Source organism: Chinchilla lanigera, unplaced genomic scaffold (assembly GCF_000276665.1).
Source record: "Chinchilla lanigera isolate Chin_1 unplaced genomic scaffold, ChiLan1.0 scaffold00002, whole genome shotgun sequence".
Lineage (NCBI taxonomy): Eukaryota > Metazoa > Chordata > Mammalia > Rodentia > Chinchillidae > Chinchilla > Chinchilla lanigera.
Window position 1 is genome coordinate 27724599 of NW_004955403.1, and position 25917 is coordinate 27750515.

A 25917-nucleotide genomic window follows, 5' to 3' on the forward strand; every position below is an offset into this window, starting at 1 on the left:
AATATATATATATATCTGTTTTGGTTACTTTTCTGTAACCATTGCTGAGACAAAATACCCCACACCCAAAATTAAAGAAGGAAATGTTTATTTAGCTCACAGTTTGTGGAGGTTTTAATTCATACTCAGCTGGCTCCAAAGAAAGGTGGCTCATGGCAGAGGGGCAACAGCTCAAGGTGGCAGGAGATAGCAAAAGCAAGAAGAGCAAAAGAGGGGGAGAACAAGCCTCCTTTATTCCCCTATACTGTAAGACAACTACCCCAACCCAGAGGAGGGTGTAGCACTCACATCTCCATCTCTGTGTCCTCCTCTTGCACAGGATGAGGATGTTTACAAAGTGAGGACTCTGGCTCCCTGCTGAGTGGCTTAGTTAAACTTTTAGACTCCTGAAGATGACACAATGTATCAACCCTAACAGTATCACAAAGTAAAACATTTAAGCAACTACTTTATAGCATGGACAGGAATTTTTAAATCCTCAAAAATTCTCACACACTATGTCCTGATATTATTGATGGGTTTATTTCTTCCTGCTATATTTCTAAACATTAGGATCCCTCAAGTGTGATCTTAGAACCTTCTGTTCAATTCCCTCTGTGCCTTTTCCCTACATTATTGATGGGTTTCTGCCTACATGAAAATTCTGCTAAGCCATCATGGCAGAAAACTAATGTGGCATGGGCCACTGGTGGCCATGTGGCAAGTCCTGCCTTCCTCCTCCCTAGTCAAATTACAACTTCCGACCTCCTTTTTACAACATCCTGTTTCCTTTTTCCTGCCTCCTGCCCAATCATTACCTGCTGAGTCATGCAGACCGCCCCCGTTAAGCCCCACCTCCAGTCCGGCCCTATTGTCCCCTTTGCTCTACTGGACAGGCCTTCAGAAGCTCCACATCTCCCCTCTCCTCTGTGATCTTCTCCATGCCTACAATAAAGGCATTTTTACTTTGTTCTGTTTTTACTTGCCCCCAACACCTGACAATTATCCCACCTAATCCCTGAGTCAGATCCACAAACTGATGACCCTCAGAGGTTTGTCTTCATTTTCCAACTCTCCTCTGCAGCACACATATATCTAATTGCCTACATTAATTATACCTCCACTTGATATCTAAGTTTAGTTCAATTTCACATGACTTTAATTCCAAATTTGTTTTTTCTACGTCTTTCCCATATATACTCCTGGCTTAGATACGAGAGCCCAGACTTAATACATTATTTTTTATTTTTCTCTACCTTCTACCTCTTACATCTGATCTCAGGTTGGAGATTCTTCCCTGTGACAGACTCTCCTTTTACCAAACTTTAGTGAAGCTCCTGAGCTCCTTCTGATCTTTTTCTGTGTGGAGTTTAGTTTGACTAAGAAGCTGAAGTCAGTTTATTGAAAATCCTGCATGCTTTGTATTTGACCACCTTGATATTTTTCCCCTGATAGCTTCAGCAATAATCCTAGCAAGTCCATTTAGCCAGAAACCCTGATCCTAGGTGTTTATTGAAGTAAAAATAATACCTTTTTTTAAAGTCTTAAATACATTTACTGTGATAGTAACTAACATGAACAATAACATAAATATCAAACAGTATGTAGGAATGGAGATAAACTGAATCTTCATCATTTATTAATGAAATTCATTAGTAGATAAATGTTTGAAACAGAAATCAGGAAACTGAAGCCCTACAATAATTTTAGACCTTTACAGGTAAACCTGAACATGAGGAAGAACAGAAAAATGAAAGCAAGATAGTTTGCTTTCCTTAAGTTTGAGTGTGCTGTAGTATTTGTTGGTATGGGGATGGACTACTTTTAACCCAATTGAGTTAAAAAATGGGAATCACAGACATTTCTTCATTAATTTCCAATCTTTGGCAAATTGTCCTCATAAATGATCCATGTACTATATAACGCTTTGGTAGTTTCCTCTGAAGCTCTGTGAGGACTCGCCTTAGTCGCCCTGGAATAGAGAAAATTCTAGCAATGAGTATCGTTTTGCTCATATGTTGGTGTGGATGGATTTTATTTAGCCTCTCTCCTCCTTAGAGCGCTTCTGTGAATCTAAGACTCTTATTTCCAAACATTAACCTGGAGGGCAGGCAACTAATATATATTAGGACAAATTCACAAGGATTGTTGAGTTTTAAATAAAGAATAAAAGGATAATTACATTACTGACTCTTCAACTCAGCTTAGGAATATGAAATATTTTATTTTGACTATTCTATATGCACAATTATTGAAAAACTTATAAGTAAAATCATTACCATACAGTTATTTTAAAAACTTGTATGATGTTATAAATCTGTTAAAATTTATATGATTATGCAATTATAAAAATAATTTTCACATTACTTCCCTAACATTTGCTGATTAGAAAATTAAAATAATTTATTAGTGAATATTTGCGTATCTATCTTTAGAGGGAAAATTTAACATGAAATTTCTAGCAAAGCATAACAAAAATAAATTTATGTTCTTTATCTTGTTTGTAAGATGAAAGTTAATGTATAAACCCATAAACTACACTGTAGTGTTAGACTTCAAACTACTATCAATTTCCATTGACAGTCCAGACCATGCACCATAAAATATAGCTCTTTTGAATGTGCATTTTCATTTGAATATGAGGGCTGTGAGTGAAGCTGAAATAGGAATCACAAATGTCAATGAAAGTAAGTCTTGTTCAAAATCCGTCCTTTCACTTTCTCCTTTTCCACTGAACTGCATCTGGCAGGCAAAGAAACAATCAGTGTCACAAGCAAATGTATCACAGATGGCAACAAGAGAGCAGGTAGGTGACTGTCAAACAATGTATCTGATGTTGTGACTGAAGAGAAATTTTAATTGATGCTACTGTAACTTATCTTAAGAATTCTCCCAAAGGTTCTTCACTTAAGAAATATTACAATGAAAACTTGATGTAAAATTGCCTCAAAGTGTTGCCTTACACAACATTTAAAGTCACTCAGTAATGAATAAAAATATCACTGTCATCTATAAAGCAGTTTGGAATGGAAGAAAAATATAAAGCCAACTTGTTAGATTACTCAGCCCATCAAGACAGATAAAGTTGTGAAAATAACTAATTTCAATATATAGTAAGGCAGAGGCACTTAAATGTCATTGGTTCTATCATTTCTGATAAAATAGTTTTTCTCTAGGTTCTTTAATACATATGGCTAAAGTAACAATAATTTCAAATTATAATTATTTTTTTCTTCATTTTTTGGAAATTCCAAGTAGTTCTTTAAGTTTTGCTTGATATTTTAACAAACTGATTTCAATGGCTTTTTCCATTTTTATTGTCTCATAAATGTTTTATTTTTAAATACTATACATTTACATAAAGGCATATATATAATGTATGTATTTTGCAGATCAAGTAAAAATCCATGTTCACAGCCATGAACGTTGCAAAGTAGAAAATACCAATATTTGTGAGCTTTCTGGGTCTCTTCCCTCACAAATATTCTTTTCTCTCCTTTCTGAAGATAACTTGGCTGTAAATCTTACTACATAATTCTTTCGGGAATTTTTTGTTTCAATAGTCGTACATTTGTCTCTAACTAATACAATGTTTTAGTTTGAATTTTTATATAAAAGAAATGAAAGTTTTGCATTTCTTTTACTTCTCTCATTAAAACATTTTGGTTTTGCTGTTGATTCTTATGTATTGATTCATGTACTGATGATACATTCACTTTTACTGGTATATAGTATATTACTAAATAGATATAGAAAAAATGTTTTTTCTATTCTTCTGTCAATGAACAGTTGTATAATTTTTGTGTGTGCTTGTGTGTCACAAATTAGTTTTGTGAACATCCTTGTGCTCGTACTTTACAATCATATACCCAGCCCTGGGAAACATATCACTGTTTTACATATCCAATTTTACCACATAAAGTCAAGAATAACTTTCGCCATTTTACTTTAATTTTTTTAAGGAGCAGAATATATTTATTGAGGGAAAGAAAGCTTTTGTCTGAGAGAGGGCCAGGAGGGAGCCTGAGTGGGTGACCCAGCTTCCTGCCATTTTAAAACCTTATAAAAATTATATTCTTCCATGCTTTAAAATTTTTAATCAGTTTCAGTGCTGTGAAAGAACTCATTGTGACTTTAGCTTGATTAGTTGATTATTAATGAGGTTGAATACCTTTTTCTAAGTATATTAGCCACTTGAGTTTTAATAAAATTTCTTTGTATACTTTTTGGTAGTGTTATCTTTTCTTATAGACTGGAATGAGGGTTTTTAAATATACATTGAACACTGTTTTATTATATGTATGAATCATCTATTTTTATTTGGGTACTTGTTTTTAACATTCTGCTATTTTAATGATTATTTAAGATTGTAACTTGCCCTTTTCTTGTGTTTTTCAATTTCAAATTGTATTTCTTTAAATATTTCTAAAACAAATATTTTCTATTCCAAACAAAACATCTATTGCTGAAAGACACTAAGAGTATAATCTTTTATTCCTGCTGAATATTACACCTGGTAACTCCCCTCATTTGCATTTTGTAGCTTTGTATTTAGGGTCCATGTTTGATTGGGTCTTATTGTGGGCATCTTGTACAAGCTAGCTTGTGCACGCAGGCCTCGAGATATATTTGCCTCTGCTGACTCTATCAGTGCTAATGGGGAATTATTTAAACTCATTTCTCAGTTTAGGCTGGATATTGACATGATGAATTCAAACTCTAAGCCCACTCAAAGGCAGTGAGTGTTTGGCAATTTTTTGTGTGAAACAGAAGAAACTTTGTCTAATTAGAGTTTTAGCAGACACATTTCTTTGCCATTTCTTTTTGCAGACCAGCAGGTTTTTTAGTGTACTTTTCTTTGGATGTATAAATTTCAAGAGTCAGAGCTGTTCATTTGGAGTTCTCAATCCCTTTTCTCTATACTGCAAAGGTGGCAGGCTTTGTGTGTTTTTCCTACATCACCCTGAAAACGATACTTATTGTTAAAGAGACTGGTGCGCGCCCCTCAGGGCAGCCATAGTGCAGCACTTCATTGTCATGTGGGGCACTGGGACTTTTCTTTTCTTTCTTGAAACTCAGCTGTATCATTAAAACAATTTTGCTCCAGCCTATCTCATATGTCTATAGTTTTGTAGAAAGAAGGTTTTAGATTATCTAATCTTTATTTTTGGAAGTTGCACACTTTCTCTTAGGTAAGCAGATTTAGTACCTGTTTCTCCCTTTGTCCATAGCAAAAAGATGAATGAGTCTAATAAGAGTAATGAGCCGAGCCAAAGGAACATTTTGAATGGACAAATAAGAGGAGGAAGGATGGAAGAAAAAGAGAATTTCAGAAGGAAGAAAGAAGGAAGGAAGGATCAAGAGAAAGATGGGAATGAAAGGAGGAAGGAGGAGACAAGGAGGGAGAGCAGGAAGAAGGGAGGAAGGAATAAGGCACACTGTAGCCAGGTCAAACAAATCTTTTTGAAGGCTAAAAATAAAAAAAGTGGGGAAGGAAGAAGGAAAGAAGAAAGGAAGCAGGGAGGAGGCAGGGAGGGAAACAAGGAAAGAAGGACAGAAGGGAGGGAGGAAGGCAGCCACGCACAAAGGAGCAGCAAAGAAGGGACTACAATCATATCCAGGAGGTGGATGAGACAGATGCTAAGTATCTCATCAAGAACCCTGGAAAGGCCCTGTATAAGAAAGCACTTTGTACTTAGTTCTTAGGAGATAGAAATCTTCTCAAGGAAACATGAAACTGATATATTCTTGACCATGGAGCTTCATTTTTTGTCTTCCCCATTTTTGTACACATTTATTCTCAAAATAGATTTCCATCCTGAGCAGTGGAAATCTGAATTTCCATTTCTCGATTGCAGCACCATTACTTCAGCTTCTATTCATTTCAATATTAGAGGCCCAAATCCAGATTTTCTCTATTTCTACCTCACCTCTTAGAAGAGCTGACGCTCTTCATTCCTTCATCTTAAATTCTTGAGGCCAATCCAACCCTCCAAAAAAATGTGACAGGGAGCTAGCAGTATTCTGGACTGGAAGCTTAGTTTACAAAAGAACCTACATCTCCATGGGTATCTAGAGCAAGCATTCCCTGTACCTCTTTGAAGCCTCTGGCCTGGGTCCAGACACTGCTTTTAGCATGCTAGGATGTCCCAGAATCTAGTACGTGTCTTAGTTACTTTTCTGTCATGGCTGAGACAAAATACTCAGCACCCAAAGTTAAAGGAAGGAAAGATTTATTTAGCTCACAGTTTGTGGAGGTTTCAGTCTATAGTCAACTGGATCTAAGGCAGAGTGGCAACAGTTCTCAGTGGTGGAACACACCAAAAGCAACAAGAGCAAAAGGAGAGGAGCAAGGCTCTTTTCCTCCCTTATAGTGTGTGCAGGCTACCTGCCCTAAGTTGGCTGTAACACTCACACCCCTAGTCCTCGTAACTAAACAATGAACCAATCACAAACTCTAGATTCAGCCACCTCTGAGAAACTTGCCCCCTCTGACTGACTGAGACTTTGGGGGAGGGCATCCAGACACACACGGTAACACCTAGATTGTACGTCCAGAGCCTTGGACCAAGGTCAACTTCGGGTCAGAAGCCAGTGTCCATCTGCTGTAATTAGCATATCAGAGATCAAAACCAGAGTAAACTTGTCTCCTTTGAGACAGTACTTTCAGGTTGTTCCTATATATATAGTAGACTGAGGTGGTGTCTATGGAAGAAGATTAGCATGACTGGTGCGAGAAGTCAGAACCACGTTGCACTTTGAGGACGAACATGACAAACAAATCATTTCAATAGTAAAATAAATAAACAGTGTGCTGATTCAGCTGCATCCAAAAGTTCAATTAATTCTGAATATGATGGATGAGTACATTTTCTTTAAATTGGGATATGTGCATATATATGCATATAAACATATATGTTAATATGACTATACATTAATATAGAATTAACTTTGATTAATAAACACTTATCTGCTTTATTTCTAACTAAATTCAATTTTATCTTTTTAAACAGAAGCTCAGATTTGTTTAAATCTCTATTCATATCTCAGAGAGCCGAGTGCAACTGAATGAACTCACTCTAGCTCACAATCTAGTGTGGCTCCTGAGTTTTCTAAGATTGTTAATATGCTTCCATTTATGCTTTCATTTAAGAATGGACATGTTGCATAATGCATGAAAGATTTCTTTTTTGGAAATTCTAGGAGTATTTTTTTTCTTCCAGGAGAAATAAGCTGAAAGAAATGCTTTTGCTTCTTTCTAAATGATTGGGTATTGGGAAATGATATCTGTATGCATTGACAACATCTTACTACTAGGTTGAGGGAAAACAAATCTCAGAAGAGTAGGAAATAAATGAAAAAAATTATTTGACTGAGTGGCTGAACGAAAGAGTGCTAAAACTTGCTTTATCTTATGGCTTCCTGGTTTTGTTTTTGTGGCACTGGGGATTAAATCCAACCCATCTACAGTCCTTTTCAGTAAGGATCTTACCAAATGGCTAAATTGCTCAGGTTAAACTCAAATTGCTATCCTTCTGGTTCAACTTCTCAGAATACTGGAATTAGGGGCAAGTACCTAGTTCTTGTAAGCTATAATCTATCCCCCCACCTATAATTTAAGTCCAAGATAAAGCCCCTCACAATTTAAGTCATTGAAATTAGAGTTTCTGTAACTTGTTAAAGAAAGTTTTAACAGATAAATCAAGCATTCAAATCTACTCAGGTTCACTTGGCCAATTTGTCTTTGCTCACTTTTTGTTGCTATAATAGAGTACCTGAGACCTGGTAATTTATAAATAATAGTTCATTTTGCTCACATTCTGGATGCTGGAAAGACCAAGGTTAAGAAGCTTTATCTCCAAAATGCCTACTTAGTCGTATCATAATATGGTAATATTGTTCAACTTTCTTCCTTTGAGGAGGAAATATTTTGCACCCACAACCTAAAAGAGGAGGTGTTTATTTGGCCTGCAGTTCAAGTGGATTTCATTAATAGTTGGTTGATTCCAAAACAAGAACATTATGGTAGATGGGAAGGAAAGAGCAAAGCAGTTTAGTTCATAGCAACCAGGAAGCAAAGCAGGGAAACAGTGCCAGAGGAGGAGCCAGGGACCAGACATGATACCCAAAGTCACATTGTCATGACCCACTCAGACACACCCAAAAGTGTGTTTTACTAATCCTCTTCGTGGCTGTGAAGCCAATCCAGTTTAGAAATCAGTTTAACTGTCACATACCACTCCTCATCAATTTGAAACCCAAACACACCTCCCATAGTTAACCTCTAAATAAACACAGGGTTCGAATTCTACCTAACAGGATAAAACTACCCTGCATTCAACCCAAAGTGTACTAGTCTTTCCACCCAAATCCCAGCAGTTACAGTGTTTCTCAAAAGTCCAAGTCCAAGTCCCTTCTGAGACTCAAGGGAAAAATTTAGGTATGAACCTCTGTAAAATTCTCAAAGCAAATTACTTACCCCAAAATAGAGCGGTATGTGTAAACATTCCCATTCTAGAAGAGTGGGACAGAAAAGAAGCAGCAAGACTGAAGCACAACAGGGCAAGCGCAAGTCCTCTGGCCCCATATCTGGCATCTTGGGCAAATAGTGGTAAGATACATGTCTTGAGGAGTTTGGGCAGCCTCACCCCTTTGTCCTTGCTGGTTGCAGCCTACAGGGTCTCCCTCCTGGGCTGTCTCAGCTACTGCTTGTATCTCTCTCTCAGACCATGAGTGAGGCTTGCTGGTTCCTCACATACCTTCAGGATATTACTCTTCAAATTCTGGGGTAAAGTACTCGGTTTCTTTTTAATGGTGCTAACCTCTTCAGCAACCATACCCCTTTTGCCCCAGCTTTACAAGTGATACCTTTCTAATCAAAATTTAAGTTTTTCAAAATTGAGTTTTTTTGCTCTGTTTCCTCCTTATTCTTACTATACATCTGGCTAAGAACATCCAAGAATATCTGTGCCACAGCCTGAAATTTGGGTAGCCTGTATCTTTCTCCATCCCATCAATTAGTCCATAGCCATTAAACATAGCCTTCTCCAAGGTCTCACTACAAAAGCAAAATTGGAGTTCCTGGCCAGTGTGCATGGTCCAGCTGCCAATATAGTCCCCATCTGAAATGTGTAACCCTAGTTTTTGCTGTCAGCATTTTTATCAGCATTGTGATCTTCTGAGCTCTGATCAGAACTGCCAATGCACTCACAAAATACCAGGGATTAACTCGCATTTCCACACCTTTCCAAATTCCTCCCATAAGCTAGTTCCAAAGGCTTCTGAACCACATGGCCATGTATAGTCATAGCAATGAGCCCATTCCTATTCTCAGTTTGCAAAGTTGGTAAGCTTTCCTTTTGTTAGGAAAAAAATACCTTGCATTTACAACTTAAAAGAGAAGAAGTTTATTTGATTCACAGTTTCAGTCCGTATTCAGCTGGTTCCAAGGCAGGAACATCAGGGATGAAGGTTAAAGCAGAGCAAAGCAGCTTAGTTCATGGTAGTTGAGAAGCAGACTAGGGGAATGGTAGGAGAGAAGGGTCAAGGGACCAGACATTGTACCCAAGGAACAATGACCTGCTCAGCAGTGTGCTTTACTAATGATCCAGGTGACACTGAGTCCAACCAAGTTTGCTTTAATTATAACAATGGTGAGAGGTCACGTGAGCCTACAAAAGGCAGAGAGGTGGGGTAGGCAGCTGAAAACATCTGTTTACCAGAAGGCCACTTGAAATGGCTAACCCATTTTTGTACTAATTCCTTCATGAAGGCGGAGCCCCATGACTACTCACCTTAAAAGGGGTCAGCTGTCAATGTCATTGCACTGGGAATTAAATTTCAATGTGAATTTTCAAGGGGACATTCAGAATGTGACAATTGTTAATGTAAATGCAAGGTCAATTATAATGAAATTTTACATTGATCAACCTACAAGATACATAAGAATGTGATTAACACACCCTAACATGTACACAGCAAAACTTGAAAGAAAAATTCAAGATATGTTTAGCAGTGATGACCTTAAACTGCCACTAATAACTGTGAAGAATGGGCTGCCAGGCTTTTCTCTCTGAGGAAATATAGATTTGGTTGTTTTCATATTATAGTGAGATAATTGTCTTTCATTTTTTGTTTATGTATTTTAGCAATATAAAAAAGGGATTAGATCTATCCAGAAATCTGGGCAAATGCACACTTATAGGCCCTATTGCACACTTGCACTAAGCTACTTTAACTTAGACATTCTTTAAGGCTTTATTTTTTCTGATAATCCACCCCTCAGTTCCTCTTTCTACCACTAAATAGCAATTTCAAGTTGAAGATTGTGGTGTGTAAATGGTTCAAATTCTGCCATTGGGACAGTGGTTAGAACACTTCCTGCCCAGATGACAATTGTGTTCTCTAGAGTGGAATCAACAGGATCCGAAAGCATTCTTAAAATCACAGGGTGATTAAGGCTACTAATGATAGAGCCTTTTTCCTTTGGAACTTTTTCTCTTTTCATTTATTAAGTGTCCTTTTCTCCCCCACCAAAGCACTGCTGTATAAATTATTTGGAAAGTGACATATCAATCTATGCCTTTACACAAAAGATCATAAAAACTGCATTATTTGGTTCTCACGCATATAGTGCTGGAAAATCCCTAAATAAATGCTGTAGTGTGACCCCTTCTAGACACGATATGAAGTTCACTCTATTGTCTTATGTCCTCAATCTCTTCTCCACTTGCAGTTTTGGCAGTCAGTAATGAAGGGGGAAGGTCAGCATTACAGTAACTCTGCACTTGCTGATCTTTAACATTTTCAAAAATGACAGATTCACTTCCCATTTGCTGTACCTGTGGAGACTACTTTAAAAGAACTCGAAGATGTATGCAGCTCTACAAACAACATAGCATAACTTTAAAAAACAAATGACACCTGTCTAGTGGTTCACAATGTCAGATGATTAATGTCACACTTTTTGCAAACAAGGGACTGATTCATCCTTTTCCATCTTCCTGAGGGCTCTTGGGTAAAGGCAGGGTAGAACTTTCATCTGTTCTGTGTCTTATAAGTAAGCGTGCTTATAATGATGGTATCGAATGTACATTTGGACGTGTCCACCGGGCTTTAACCTTAAGCTCCACAGTCAGACCAGACTCAAATGCCAAAGAACAAAGCGATGAGAAATGAACAGAAAGCACTACAGACAGACCCTGGCAAAGGCTGCTGAAAATTCTCTGCAAAGCTTATGTTTCTATCCCTTCTAACCACTAAAAAATGGTTGTAAGTTGACAAATAAAAATCAATATATAGCCATGTATAATTTTTATTTCTGTACTTGACTTTACCATATACTGTACATAAAGACATGCATGAAAGAATATATCATAAACACATTTAATTTTAATATTTAAAGTGCTAATCTCTGGCCACTTTACTTTTAAATTATTCTGCCATAATAAATGGTTCATTTTATTGAAATAAAGAATTTATTAGTAATGAAATAATACATTTTAATCGAAGAAGTAATTTAGATGATTTTGTTTTCAGTCTATTCTTTTAAATGCAACTTCTGTTTTAGAAAGAGTACTCTCTCAGGCATGATAATTAATAAGTAAGAATACAGGCTCTTCAGTTCCTCTCTGGGTTTAAGTACCAGGTCTGCCAACTTCTGGCAGGATAAACCTAGAAATGTTATTTAACAAATTATGCCTTCTCTCTGACTTATTAAATAAAGATAATAACGTTACATACTATTAAAGATTAGAAGGTTTAGTAATTGCTTATAACAATGGCTGCCACGTAGTTGGACTCAACTAATAATAACTACAAATATTTAATTTTTCTATGAAACAGAAGCACCCTGAGACTTTAAAATACAGTATATAGGGCTGGGGATATAGCTCAGTGGTTCAGCACCTGCCTGGCAAGTGTGAGGGCATGAGTTCAATTCCTAGTACCAAAAGAATAAAAATAAAAAGATAAAATATAGTACATTAATTTCAGAAACATCCATCAAAATTTGAGATTTAGGAACTTAATTTTGATAACATTAAAAGGTTATCAAAATTGGTTTATTTAGATAAAGGAGAATAAATTTTACATAGGAAGCTTAACTCAAGCCATATCATTTAGAAGTCTTGCAGAGTAACTAAAAGGAAAAAATATCAAAAACCTCTACTTTTAATCATTTAATCAGCACAGTTTCTAACACACATAATTATTTTTTAGACCAGGTAGATGCCATGGATACCAGGAGGATCAAAATAGATATAATTCCTGACCTCATGAAGTATCTCATCTGCTGGGGAAACAGACACATAACAATTAGAGTGTGAGCTCTGTGTGATAAAATTCAATGGTGTTCTGTGAGATTACAAGCTGTAGTTTATGGCAATCAGCTCTTATCAATGGGATTATCAGGATAAGCATATCAGAAAACCCACATCTAAAGAATGAAGATAAGCCAGTCTTACAGGCAGTTAGGAGTCAGTGATTCATATTTGCAGTTTACCAGAGACTGGATTCAGAGGGTTCAGTCGTAATCTTACAAATGAAGTTTCTACCCTCTTGGAGATCACAGTAGGGGACAGGAAAGGATAGAAATGAAATTTTTAGCAAATATTTTATTTTTTATGACGTGGAAAGACACTGAGGGACAGCTATTAGAGGAAATCTACCAAGATAAATGCTTTAAAAGTTGGATGTATGTCATCCTTGGTAGTCTGGTAAGGCAAGACCCCCAGTAGGGAGATGAATGGGAAGGCCCTTGCCGTACAGCACATAAAAGATGGAGGTGGTTGGGTCTCGGAAGCAGTGCAGATGAGAAGTGATCATAGATTTGAAACAAATATTGAACACTGAATCAAGACACACAGTGACGGGCTTGTTACAGAAGTTGACAAAAGAAAGAAATCAATGCGATACAATGATTTCTGTCGTGAGAAATTTCCCAGGCTGGAATATCACTTATAGGGGAAGTGACAAAGAGACAAAAATGAAAACACGTTAAATTAAATATCTAAGAGATATCCAAGTGGAATTCACCAACAGACAAGTAAAATAATCTTCAACTCAGTGTACAATTTTTAACTTGTTTGTCAGGATTGAAACAATCGGAATGGCTATGATTTTATAGAGGGAAAACAGAGGTAGGAAACGACGAATGACTAAACTGAGTGTCAGCAACAATAATAGCCGCAGTGGACTGTTCTGTCATCGAGGGCATAATATGTAGTGAGTTGCCCTAGTGGAAATTCAAAATTTTTAATAGAAAGGGGATAGATAACTTTCAAGTTCCTCTTGTTGGTGATCTTTGTGTAGAAATAACTAGTTTGTTTTATTCCAGAGATCTAAAGAAGAGTGTAGTCCATAAATCTATTAATTAAGAAGTTCCTGAAGTATGCCAGTATCTCTTTAAAAATATGCGCTTACTTCAATATTCAACATTAAAAAAAATAAAGTGGAGGGTAATTTTTCAGTTTTGATAACTGGCTTATAGTATATAAGATGATAATGTATTACTAGTACTTTTTAATACCTGTTTTTTATTCTTAAAATTTATGTTTTATACTCCTATACATCTTGAATATAAAAATAAAGTGAAAAGTGTGCATTTAGAGATTAAATGTTTTCATGTTATTTTAAAAAATGTAAAGAAAATATCTTTGAGGCTTATTCCATGGCATACAATTGCTTGATATGCTTATTATGGAAACATAAGCATAATGGAACACAATCAATAGAATCTAATAATTGCAGCCAAACCCCATAATTCCCATAAGTGAACATGTGCTGTGTGTGCTATACAAATTACCATCTTGTAGAATGCTTAATTGCATTCTAAGTCAATTCATCAAAAAATAAGACTATCTCATTTTACTCCTGAGAGCATTTAAGAATTTATCTAATAGCAATAGCAATAAAAAAAAATCAAATCTCAAATTTATTCATGTCTGAAGATTGACACAGACATATGAAATCAACTTCCAGTTCACCTACTATCTAATCAAATATCTTCTAGGAAGACTTACATGACAACAAGGAAGAAACATTTCAAATTGTGAATTCCAGTAGAAAAATAGACAAAACAGCACGAAATTTTCCACTGGCTTGCATTTTTAATACTTTAATATGTATTTATACATTTGCTAAATAAGCTAAAATAACTTTTCTATTTTTGTAATAAAATTTCAAGTTAATCAATAAATATCCAAGAGATTGTACTTGGTATCAAATATTCAACATCAATTTATCTATCTACCAGGGATTAGCTTGTCAGTCTTTATCGAGTCTCATCCCTGTAGGTTATATTTGCAGGATCTATGAAAAGAACACACTATTACCAGAGGAGCCAATCTTTTTTGCTTTTCTCTACCTCTACCTGAAAAACACATTTAAATAAAATTATGCTGTCATTACTAGTTTGATTCCAAACTCACATGATTAAAGTTTTATCTTGTGAATAGACTCAATAGGGAATTATATTTTTCTCTTTGTCTCCAGTAATGTCTATTTTATCAGTACCTTATAAGTTAATAAGATGTTTGGTGAATAGCAATCTCTCCATAGGTTTATTCTTCTAGGCACTGTAAAACTTAATTTAATCACAGCTTCAAAATATCTTACAATAAAACTAATTTAATTACATTTAACAGTGGCCACTAGACTCATTAAAATGTTAATGGAGCTTATAATTATTAAATTACTTAATGATCGCTAATAAGAATAAGTGACAAAATAAAATTTAAGCACAAAACAAAAATGCCCTCAGGTAATTTTTCTCAGCTTCCATCCTATTTGGCATTGTTACGGTAATATTCTAAGAAACATGGCAGAATTGAGAATTATGACAGAGGACATAACATTAAATAATATTAAAAATCCTTGGCTTTGTGTCTAGCAAAGTCAACCAACTACTTTATGTAAAATTTGCCAATTATTTCAATACTTTGATAAACTGTTGACTAGAAACATACAAATATGAACAGAAATTGAATTCTGATATTTTGAAAACTATATTTAACTCAGCACATGGTAAATGCATATCAGTATATTCTATGACAGTAAAGCTTGTCTCAGTCCACTTGATATTCTACAAGTAGTTGTCATTTTTGTCATTTAATTTTGAGGGCTGCTGCAGTAAACTCCTAAAATGAATAATATTTGCTTTTAGATGTTTATATGGATTAAAATTAGTTTTATTTTGAGATATGTAGGCCTAGTTGGGGCCATTTTAATACATGACTCAGAGGTTAGTCCTTTGGGGAAAACTGCTACTAAATAGTGTGTAAGGAGAGGATAGATGGATAGATAGATAGATAGATGATAGATCGATTGATTTCACTCAGTTATTAGTACACTGGATGAAAAATGAAACATGAACTAAACTAATGCTTATCATTTCCTCTAAAGATCCATAAATGGTGGTTATGTTTGTCATAGGTTGGAGAATAATATAGAGTGATTTTCTAGTCTCCAAATACCTCTCTCAAAACTTTGTGATGCCCTCTGAAATGCACAAAATAGAAAAGGATTTTTAAATTAAATGAGTGATAAAAATCACTCATTTACTGTTTTATGTTGCAAGGCTGAAGTAGTGAATGATCTTTCTTAGCTACCAGGTCCTATCTAATAGCTAAAGGCTCCTTGGTCCCAGATTTGTGCTGTTTCTTTGTCCATGGCTAACTGGCAGGGGGAAGCTTTAACACATACAGTGATCACCTACACAAAAGTTATCTTTGATGTCCGTGTGAGCAGGGCCCTCCTCCGTGTGAGCAGGGTCCTCCTCCGTGTGAGCAGGGCCCTGCTTACTTCCATCTCACCTCGCTCATTTTTTCCCTTATGTCAACATTTTCCAGCCACGTCTTTCTGCAAACACAGCAGACTTAGTCCTACGTCACGGTGGTTCCACTTGTTTCTCTTCCATTTCTAGTACGCTAAAATTGCCTACAGTATGGGGGTTGAAGGTGCCTCCGTGTGGTAAAAAGCCCCAGAGTGGCAGTATAGGCAGACTGGCAGATGATGAATCCCTCCTGAAAGTGCCAGGGAGTTTTAGATCATTGAGATGTCCCTAAAGGAGAACGTGGGACCCCAAATCCCCTGTCTGTCTCTCTCTCTGTCTCAGTCTCTCTCTCTTCACTCAACCTTCAGGTGAATAGCTTGCTCTGCACATGCTTCTACCATGATGTGCTACCTTGCCACAGACCCAAATTAGTGGGACCCATTGATGACAGCCTAAAGCCTCCTGCGCTGCATCTCCAAGTGCACCTTCCTTCACTGTAAGTGATCTCAGGGACTTGTTACTGTAATGTAAAATCAACTAACAAAATACTTTATCACATATTTCCCTCCAAATGCCTTATGTCTTAGCTAGAAAGTTACTCTCAGGGATGTCTTTTCCGAGTGTCCTAACTGACGTAGCCAATACCCCATATCCCAGGGAACCTAGCACATTGCTCAACTATATTTTATTTATAATAGTTGTTACTATTTTAAGCTACTTCACACATCTGCACACAAATTTAATATTTTTCCTTTTGATAACATGTTAGATCCCTGAATGCAAGAACTTCATCTGACTTGTTTGCTGCTGCAGTTCCTAAGTTGCAAACTTGCATAAGCTTGTGACTGCTCCCTATCTTAAATATAGGAATGGGAAATTTAGGTTGCATTTCATTCACTTTGTGAACCTTTACCGGTGCAGCTTCCTTCTAAAAAGTAATTTGTAGGGCATTATATGCAAAGCCATCATTTTTATCTTCTATAAAACCCATCTTATTAGTTCTAACTTATTTGTACAGACAGAAGATTTTAAGTGAGTCTAATTGTCATGTTTTCTTCTTGCATAAAATGTCAATGCCAACCATATAAAATTGTTGGGAGATACTTAGCAACTATGTCATATATTTAAAGCTGTATTCAAAAAGACATATAAACAGTGTCAAGTTCACTGAATGAAAAATGAAACATGAAACAAAACTAAGTCTTATCATTTCCTCTGAAAGACCCATCAAAGAAAGTTATGTTTATGTGTCATAAGTTGGAGAATAGATCTTCCAGCCCCCAATATCTCTCTCAAAACTTTTCAAGTGCATATGAACTAATGTATAATACTAGGCATTATCAAATATTACTTTTTAGAAGATAGGATTTTTGAAAATCCTTTTAAAAATCATTTCACTTTGGTAAAAACACATAAGAATGATCTTATCATCTTACTCATCTTAAGTATAAATTTAATTTGTTGTAAGTCCATATTACCATGTAATAGAGCTGTAGAATATAATAATGATTATTAACAAGGTTGCTTGACTCTTTCAGCTACCTATCCATTTATGGATATGATAGTACAAGTGTATTGTTACATATTGTAACAGTAAGTGAATCATTATTAATGTTTTAAAAAGGATATTTAAGTCACTGTTTTGTAAATATGTATAGACTTTCATGAAATTGACAGAGAAAAATGTCTGTGAAATATGAAGCTGGAATTCATCAAATAAATGTATCTAAACCCACTATAGAGAAGCAATGGTGCTGCGAGTTCCTGATGCTTACCCTATGAGGAACACCTTGGGAAACGGGTAGGCAAATCTCCATGGACAATTAACTCTGGCCCCCTGTCTGACACCGCCAACTCATATACTACCTGCAATCATTCATATTGTGAATTGTACACACAGGTCCTGTGAGCAAGAATGATGTTTTCAACAACACCTTGCCCTGGGTCACTGATTCACCCTCATGCTAGAGTTTTCAGCATGGTCCTGTTTGATTGTGGAGCCAAAAATTAATGGGATATCAACTAGATGTGGCCACCGATCATTCTCTTAGACTATCAGATAATATAGCTAATTAACAGTTTAGTGAAATGTGTCTAATTCAAAAAGTAAACATTGCAGTTTACATGTGTTTCCTTAACTTAAGACAGGCTATTACTTGTAAACTTATAGAAAGGACATAATAAATGTCAACTCAAGTGTTTGTTCCTTATCTTAGGACAAGAAGTTTTAAGTATTAAACAGCTGAGACACGAATCTATGATAACTTACATACTTTACCTCTTTTAATAGTATTACTATTTCAAAAAGTGCAGCCCTGTGTTGTAGGAAAAGGAAAGAAAACTGAGAACTGTGGAAATGTGCTAATGGCTGTGTAAGAAACCCACAGACACCCAGTAAATCATCAACTCTGGCAGGACTCCTGAAATGTGAGAATTCACATCTGTGCCTCAGTGGGTCAGTTAAAATGTCTATTAGGTCCTTGCCCTATGCATTATGTACAGGAGGCAAGGTTTAATCCATGCCTTCTCAGGGTTTTTGTTTGTTTCTTTGTTTGTTTTTAATGGCCAAGCCTGAGAATGAATTGACACAAGTTAAATCAAGAGGAGAGAAACATACAAAATTTTAAAAGTAGTTTTTATGTTATTGGAGCTTGTAAGTAAATGAAGACTTCGAAGCTAGAGTTGAGGTCCGGGGATATAGCTCAGTGGCACAGCAGCTGCCTGGCAAGTGCAAGGTTGTGAGTTCGATTCCCAGTATCAAAAAAAAAAAAAAAAAACTAGAGCTGAACTCTTATAAACTGCATTAGATAAAGAATACTAAATTGTAAAGCATGACAAGGACAAGCAGTTTGGGCTGGGATGGTTCACTGAAGGAAAAGTGGCTAGGAAAGTAGCAGTAGTCTATAGCAAATGTTAGCACAGACTCCCCATGGCCCCGAATTCCTATCGTTGATGAAAAGAATGATTCTTTCTGATATAGAAAGGATGCATTTCACATAAGACTTTATCTTCTACTCTTACAAGGAAATTCAGAAGGACCTTATATGTGCCATTTTTCATATGCCTTTAAGTCAAAATAGTCAATATACCAGAGTAGCGTATTTTGTTGTGGTGGCATGTTCTTCACCCATCCACAGCCCAGTAAGATACAACTGAGCATGATTAAGCCAGACTAACTTGCAGTGTTCCCCTCCAAGATAATCTGGGATGTATGTGTGATGGTTGGTGTGGGACAGGGTATCAGTACTGATGGTTTGACTTCTGTCTAAGATACCTTTTCATCTGATTTGCTTTTATTTGACTCTAATGAGGGAAAAAATGGGAGGTGTCTTAGCGGCCCCTGTAATCTTTTATTAGCATTGCTTTCTACAAAAGCAAAAATTGAAACCAGTAGCAAACAGGGAAAATGCATGAAAGATCTAAAGGACATACAAGGTTTTTACCGATGTTTTGTGTTATCAAATGTCAGTAAAGTAATTAAATCTATTGGTTTAAGAAGTGAAAGGCAATATTCATCTTATCTTGGGGCTGATTTTAAGGTTTCATTCTAATTTAAAGAAGAAAAGGAAAAGAGAACCCATAAATATGCATCACATGGAAAGCCCTTTAGTTCTCTCGGGACTAAGAAGTGTTTGTCTTACCTGATTGTATTTCAAACATAGGTGATGAAAAAATCACATGTAATTTTCAAAGTTAGAAATAGAAATGTGACATCCAGCAGGGATGGTAGGCTCTATTTGAGGAGTGATGCACACAGAGGCATAAAAAGAGACTCATTTAAACTTAAGTCTAATTCATAATTAAAATGAAAAGATTAGCTTTATAATTTTTAAAAGTGTTCCTCTTATTTAAGAGGAAAGAAGACCAATTGCACAACCAATAAATACATGAAGCATGTTCACCCAGTTGGCGAACACATATAACTGCCTAAATGCATCACCTTGCTGAGCTTGAGTAATATAGGAACTCTTTTTTTTATCAACATTTAAATGCAAACCAATCTAATTTAGCAAATAAAGTCCCATACTCCTAGAAAGGAAAGCATCCTGAATAATTTGAATAGGATCTTTACTTGGAAGCCACTTTCATTGTGTTATCAGAAAAACGACTTTAATTTGTTTCCAGCTGTGAATTTGTGCAGCATCCCATAATGGAATCAAAGGGAAGACACATTCTCTTTTTAGTCTATATTTCCACAGTGTCAGAGTACAGCTGAGGAACCACATATCCATCCACAGTTGCTTATAGCAGGGAAGCAGCAGTATTCTTGCTTAAAAGGTATTTTGTAACAGCATCAGGAACAGCTGCAACCACTCTGGAAATGAAAACTATCAGAGAAATAGCACACATGTATATCAAGTTAGAATCTGTTTACAACAGTCAGAAGTTGGAGAGCAATGTTAATATAGCCAATCTGCCTCTGTACTATTGGAAGATACCTAACAAAAAGGAGAAGATCTTTCAATGAGACACCATAGTGCTTCCAGTACTCAAGGGCAGATGAAGCAGATTGCTCTTATTCCCAGAATCCCTGTTATCTCTCACTACTGACTGCATATTCTGTGTGTGCCTGGCTGACAGGAGAAAATGACAGGTTGAAAATCCATGCCTGCTAGAAATGAGAAATGCCTCATCTGTTTAAACCCAAACCTAGGGTAGAAAATGATAAGCCCCTCTTATTTTCATCTTCTCTGGTGAAAGGAGCCAAAAAGTTGAGCAGGTCTGTTTGCACTGTAGCAACATAAGGATAGAAGAGCTGAACAGGACCCCCCAGGTCCTGTCTGTTACACAATGTACTGTATATCTGCAGTGAGAATCAATTCACTGAGGACCTCAGGTAATTATGACTGAGAGTAAAAGGGTGAAAAGGGATAGATCCCAAGGTATTTATCACTTCTTTTGCAGATGATTCAGGAATGAGGAGTCAATCATTTAAATTAAAAAATCTGAGAAAGTCCTGGTAAAACAGATGGAGTTGTACCATCTATATGACAGAAATTAGTAATGGGGGGGAGGTGAAAAATTTTGTGAAACAAGAACTTAGTGTTGCATTATGCTGAAGTATTCCCTTAGAAAAAGGGAACATGTTCACCAGATCGTTGGCGGGGCAGAGGGCTGATTTTTAGAAGTTTGATTAATTATGTTCACAGAACACAAGTGTTGTGCAATTCAGAGACAACAGCTATTGTGCACAGTATTCTGAACTGAACCTCTCTCTTCTGTCTCTGTGATCAGAGATACAAATAGGAGATTCTGAGGTCCACTGAAATGGGAATCCCTAAAAGTTAGCCTGGCAAATGTGACAAAAAAAATAGATATACAAAAAGCCACAGCCACAATGCAATGGATAGGTGTTCTGTGGATTTTTCTATACAGAAAAAGTGTTTTTGTTTATTTTTCACTTTTCACAGTTTCTTATAGAAGTAATTTAACTCATGAGCTCAATCTGAAATCAAGGAAATGAAACAAATCCTAAAATTTTTACAAGCAGAGTTGGAAGACGAGTCCTATAAACATACATACAGCCTGAAAATATCCAAAGCACAATATGCTAAAATGCCTTGAAAGTAAAAAAAAAAAAAAAAAAAAATCATTGGTCTTTGATTTTCATAAAACTAGTTACATTTTAAGAAAGTTCATTACAATAATAAAAATTTCCCCTTCCCCGATTCCATATTTTATATATGTGTTGGTATTATCCTTGGGTATAACATCCTTGTTTATCAAAGCAACAGCAAGGAAACCAGAGTACGCTATCTCTGCAGCTCAGTGAGGCAACATACAAAGCAAATGACTGAGATATGCTTAATATATGGACTAGTTGTGTTTCCCTGGGAGAATATTCGTCACATTGTGTAAATAGCACACAAGAAATCGGTGGAAATACAGCTTGTTTTCCCCTGTCTGCCCAAATCTATTGAGACGCTAAGTGTTATTTTGCAGGTGAAACACATTAGCTAACAAAGGTGTCATTAGTTTCTCTTAATGTAGTTGGAATAATTCAGAAGCTACTAGCATTTGCTGGTAGCAGCTCTCAAATGACATCATTGTGCCTCCCCTCCAGCAGTGCATCTGCTGAGAGAGTTCATGAATGCAGGCCTTTTCTGCTGCCCAGAAGTTATCAGCCTGGTAAAGACATTAGGGGTCACAATCCTGCAGGCAAATGTTAAGGAACAATTTTCCTGGCACATCTCTAGCAGTTCATTCTTCTAAGGTTGAATTTAAAAGAGAATTTATAAAAGGTTTCTGTAATGCTCACACTTGGATAACTGCCCAGTAATGAGGGACAGAATCTTAGTATCCTTCTTGGACACAAATATTACACAGAATGGGTATGATCTTCCCTATGTAACACTGAATGTTTTAATAAATTTAGCAACTTTATTACATCTGGCGTTATTTCCTGTAGCCTTTTTTTGGTGCAGGAAAACTTGGTAAATGGTTTTCTTCATGAAGGCAGAAAATATAGTGTTCAAATTCAACTTGTCAGAAGTAAGAACAGATGTGATCATTACTTAACATGTACTTTAAAGACAGAGTTTCTGTTTAACGAAGCAATTACATTGTTGAATGTACCTTCTAGAGAGGTGAAAAAGTGGTAATGTGTTGCTAAGTAGCTTTATGTCGCATAATGAAAACACGAGGAATGTTTCTAGGGGCCCTGTTTCAACTAAGTCATACATTTCCTCCTCACTCATCCCAGGAAGCGTCCTCCAAAGTATCAGTTACCCACAGTGTGGTCTTCTTAACTTGCAGTGTGTAATTTTCTTTTCTATTTCATAAAAAACTGAATAAAACTTCTCCTAGTATGGTATTCAGCATGTATTTAGATATGCAGAGAGAAGACAGGTAATCTCTTTTGTACATATTTTGACATCTATAAAAGAAGTTAGTATCATAAACAGGGTAATATCACCTTGTAGAAAGTGTTTTAAATATAACATAATTATTATTAAACTAAAATGCTACCTGGTACAAAGATCTCTGGGGACGTTGGTCATGAGTGATTGATTTTTGCATATCTTTTATAATCAGTGAGTAAAAATTAGTTCCACTTGTCTGAGCGTGATTTTTTTTTGGCTGACAACAGAAAACTTTTCCTTTAACAGATTACCCTGTCTTATTGCAATCATTAATATAAATGAGTGGCCTGTGAATTTCTTCATCAGTGTTCACTATCAATTGATAATAAGATTAGCCAAAATATTATTTTAGGGATTAAAGGAAACATAATACTTTTATCATTTTTTCCCGTGGACAAATTTAGTAGTAGCAATGTATGTAATTCTCTACTTTTCAAAAGTAACACACTCCTGAAGTGCTTTAAAATTCTAATATAGGTCTAATGTATAAAAGTTAGTATCCTTATAAAATTTAAGGGAAGATAACTATTCTACAGTCACTAACTTTTGCACATGAAAGTTAACATCTTCCACAGGTCGGGACAGAAGAAAACATTCACCGGTCTCCACTGGGATATGAGAAATAGAGAACAAAATTCAAACGCATACTCTTCCAAACCTTGAAACTGCCTGCTGGACCTGCTAGGGACAAGGAACTGGGCTTCAGATAAAGAGAACGTATGCCTTCTCTTGCTCACTCTCTCTCTCTCTCCGTCACTTTCAGAATCTTGCCTCAAGAGAGTATGCCTCCCCCTTGTGGCTGGGAACTTGCACCATCCCAGGATGATCCTCAAACATCCCTATCACCATGTGTAGGAATGGTACTTTGAATGTATCAGTGTAAAATATGCAAAGACATCTACTGTGTCTACATAAATAATCTAGAAATTTAGTATAACTTGCATAAATACATGAAAATTGCATCAACAAAAGAGGCTTTAATCAAATAAGGGAAGACGTTGTTGCAGATATATGTGTATCTTATTTAATAAAAATATATCATATATAAAAATAAAGCATACATAAATAGAGAAGGGAGAACAGTTGGATAACTTTTATGCCATCAAAACTATAATTATTCTATACATGGGAGAGCATATAACTAATGTACTTTTCTGAGAATAGTTTTACTTTGATTATTCTTCACATTATTGCTCTTAAAGTGACACATCTTAAAAAGAATAACATTCATCTCACTACTTTAGGAATACATCACCACCTGCATCGGTCACCTTTTTAGTTATTATTGAGCCTTAATAGGAAAATGCTCTTACAACTTGAATTATATTAGCAAATAATGTGTCCAGTGAATACTTACCATGAGTCAGTCAGTAACAATAGCACTGATTCACATGTGTCATTGTTCTGTGGTACTATCATTTGATTTTTTTGTTTGTTTATTTGTTTTTCCGGTACTGGGAATCGAACTCATGACATTGTGCTTGCCAGGCAAGCGCTGTGCCACTGAGCTAAATCCCCAGCCCCTGGTACTATCATTTGAAAATGGTTTTCCTGCTTCAAATTACAAAATCTTGAAAAACAAAGTATTGTAAAAATGCCTTTATGGTTTAAACTGTAAGCAGTGAAATCATAAACATTCATAACTATATGGATATATATTATATATAAAACATATGTCTAATCTAATCTAATATATAGGTATACATATGTATATGTATATATTTCTCAAAATAGTATTATCAAGAAATTTGAGGTATGAAATATATATGTGGCATTTGAAATTATAGTGTGTCATGAGTGTTCTTTTTATAAATTTTGGAATAATAAATATTCACAATACACAGGATTTTTAAGAAATTATATTAAATAGGTGAAAAAATATCTCAAGTGAAATACTCATTGGTAAAGAATATCTAAATTTTCTTTTATTTTTTTTTTCTTTGTAAGATCTTTTTGGTCTCTATTTTGCACTCTAGGTAACTACTTTGAAAATAGTGATACATAGTGTATTCACTACTGTTACTCTCTTATTTTGTTACGAATTTTATTTTTCACAAAACATCTGGATTTCATCTTTGTATTTGTAAATATGATTTTAATATTGACAAATTTAATATTTCCCACTAATCTTCAATAGGAATAAAGGGTCTAATGGCTCCAATATTGTTTTATTTAACATTTATTTTGCTGTGGGGTCCAAGGACTATGCCCAACTGCATTTAATCTCATACTAAACTGTTATTATACACCTGTAATTGTCTCAAGATCACACAGTTTTGTTTGCTTTCTCAATATAATTTTGAATTCAAGTAGCAATTCTCTTGGGACATAGACAATATTGTTCCCACATTAGGATGTGAGGTCTACTATAAAAATGGCTAGGAGGGAGTGGTTGTAGAATGAGGTTCTTCTGGTTCTGTGAGTCAGACCAGGAAGTTTTGAGAACCCTGACCTTATGTTGTGTACCAGTAAACTCAGCCAACGGCCCACCTCACGCTCACAGACATATACACTACACATACAGTATACATTATATAAATAAGTAACTGACTAGTGGGGGGAGAGAGAGAAAGAAGAGCAAAAAACAACAGAGGCAGAGACTTCTTTATAGATCAGGAAAAGACACTAAAGTCATTTCCTGCCCTTCTTCAGCAAAGGGCCTCTTTGCATGAGGTTCATGGCAGCTCAGTAGAAAAAGGTCAGTAATTTCCTCACCCCTGATTCTATTTGACTGGACACCAGGGAAAGCTGCTTGAGGTATAATCCTTTTGCCAAGATGCAGTGAATGCAAACCTTTACTGTCTGCTCCTGTGGTTACAATTCATAAGGCCAATTTTGTAGACAAGCTGTAGTCTGTTGTTTCTAGTAAGAATTGTAAATGAGCTGCTGAGACATCCTGCTTAGGGAATTCTGTTAAAAAAGGTTAAGTGTAAATTGCCCTTTAGATTAGTCTGAACATCACCATTACAAAAGTTGCTGGAACTAGCAGGCAGAAATAAAAGTTTCAAGCTGAAAATTAAAGAAAAGAAAGATAAAAGAGGAAACAGAAATTGGTAAAACATGCTGATTTTCTCAGTAAATACTTACAAAATTATATATTAATAGGCTAAGTAATCATGTCTTATCACTTACTTTTAGAGAAAATGGAGTGAATCAAAAGGTAATATCAGAAAATAAATTCTAAATTATTATTAGTATTTATGAAGTGTGTTAGACTACCTGAAATATCTAGATCATGCACTGCAAACTGTACATAAGTTTTTTAAACAAGTAAAACCCCTAAGATCAGTAAAATTATATTCA

General features: G+C 35.8%; 1 pseudogene; it reads right to left on the reverse strand.

Moving 5' to 3' along the window:
• Positions 1-25917, reverse strand: part of LOC102008810 — a 48131-nt pseudogene that overhangs the window by 1955 nt on the left and 20259 nt on the right.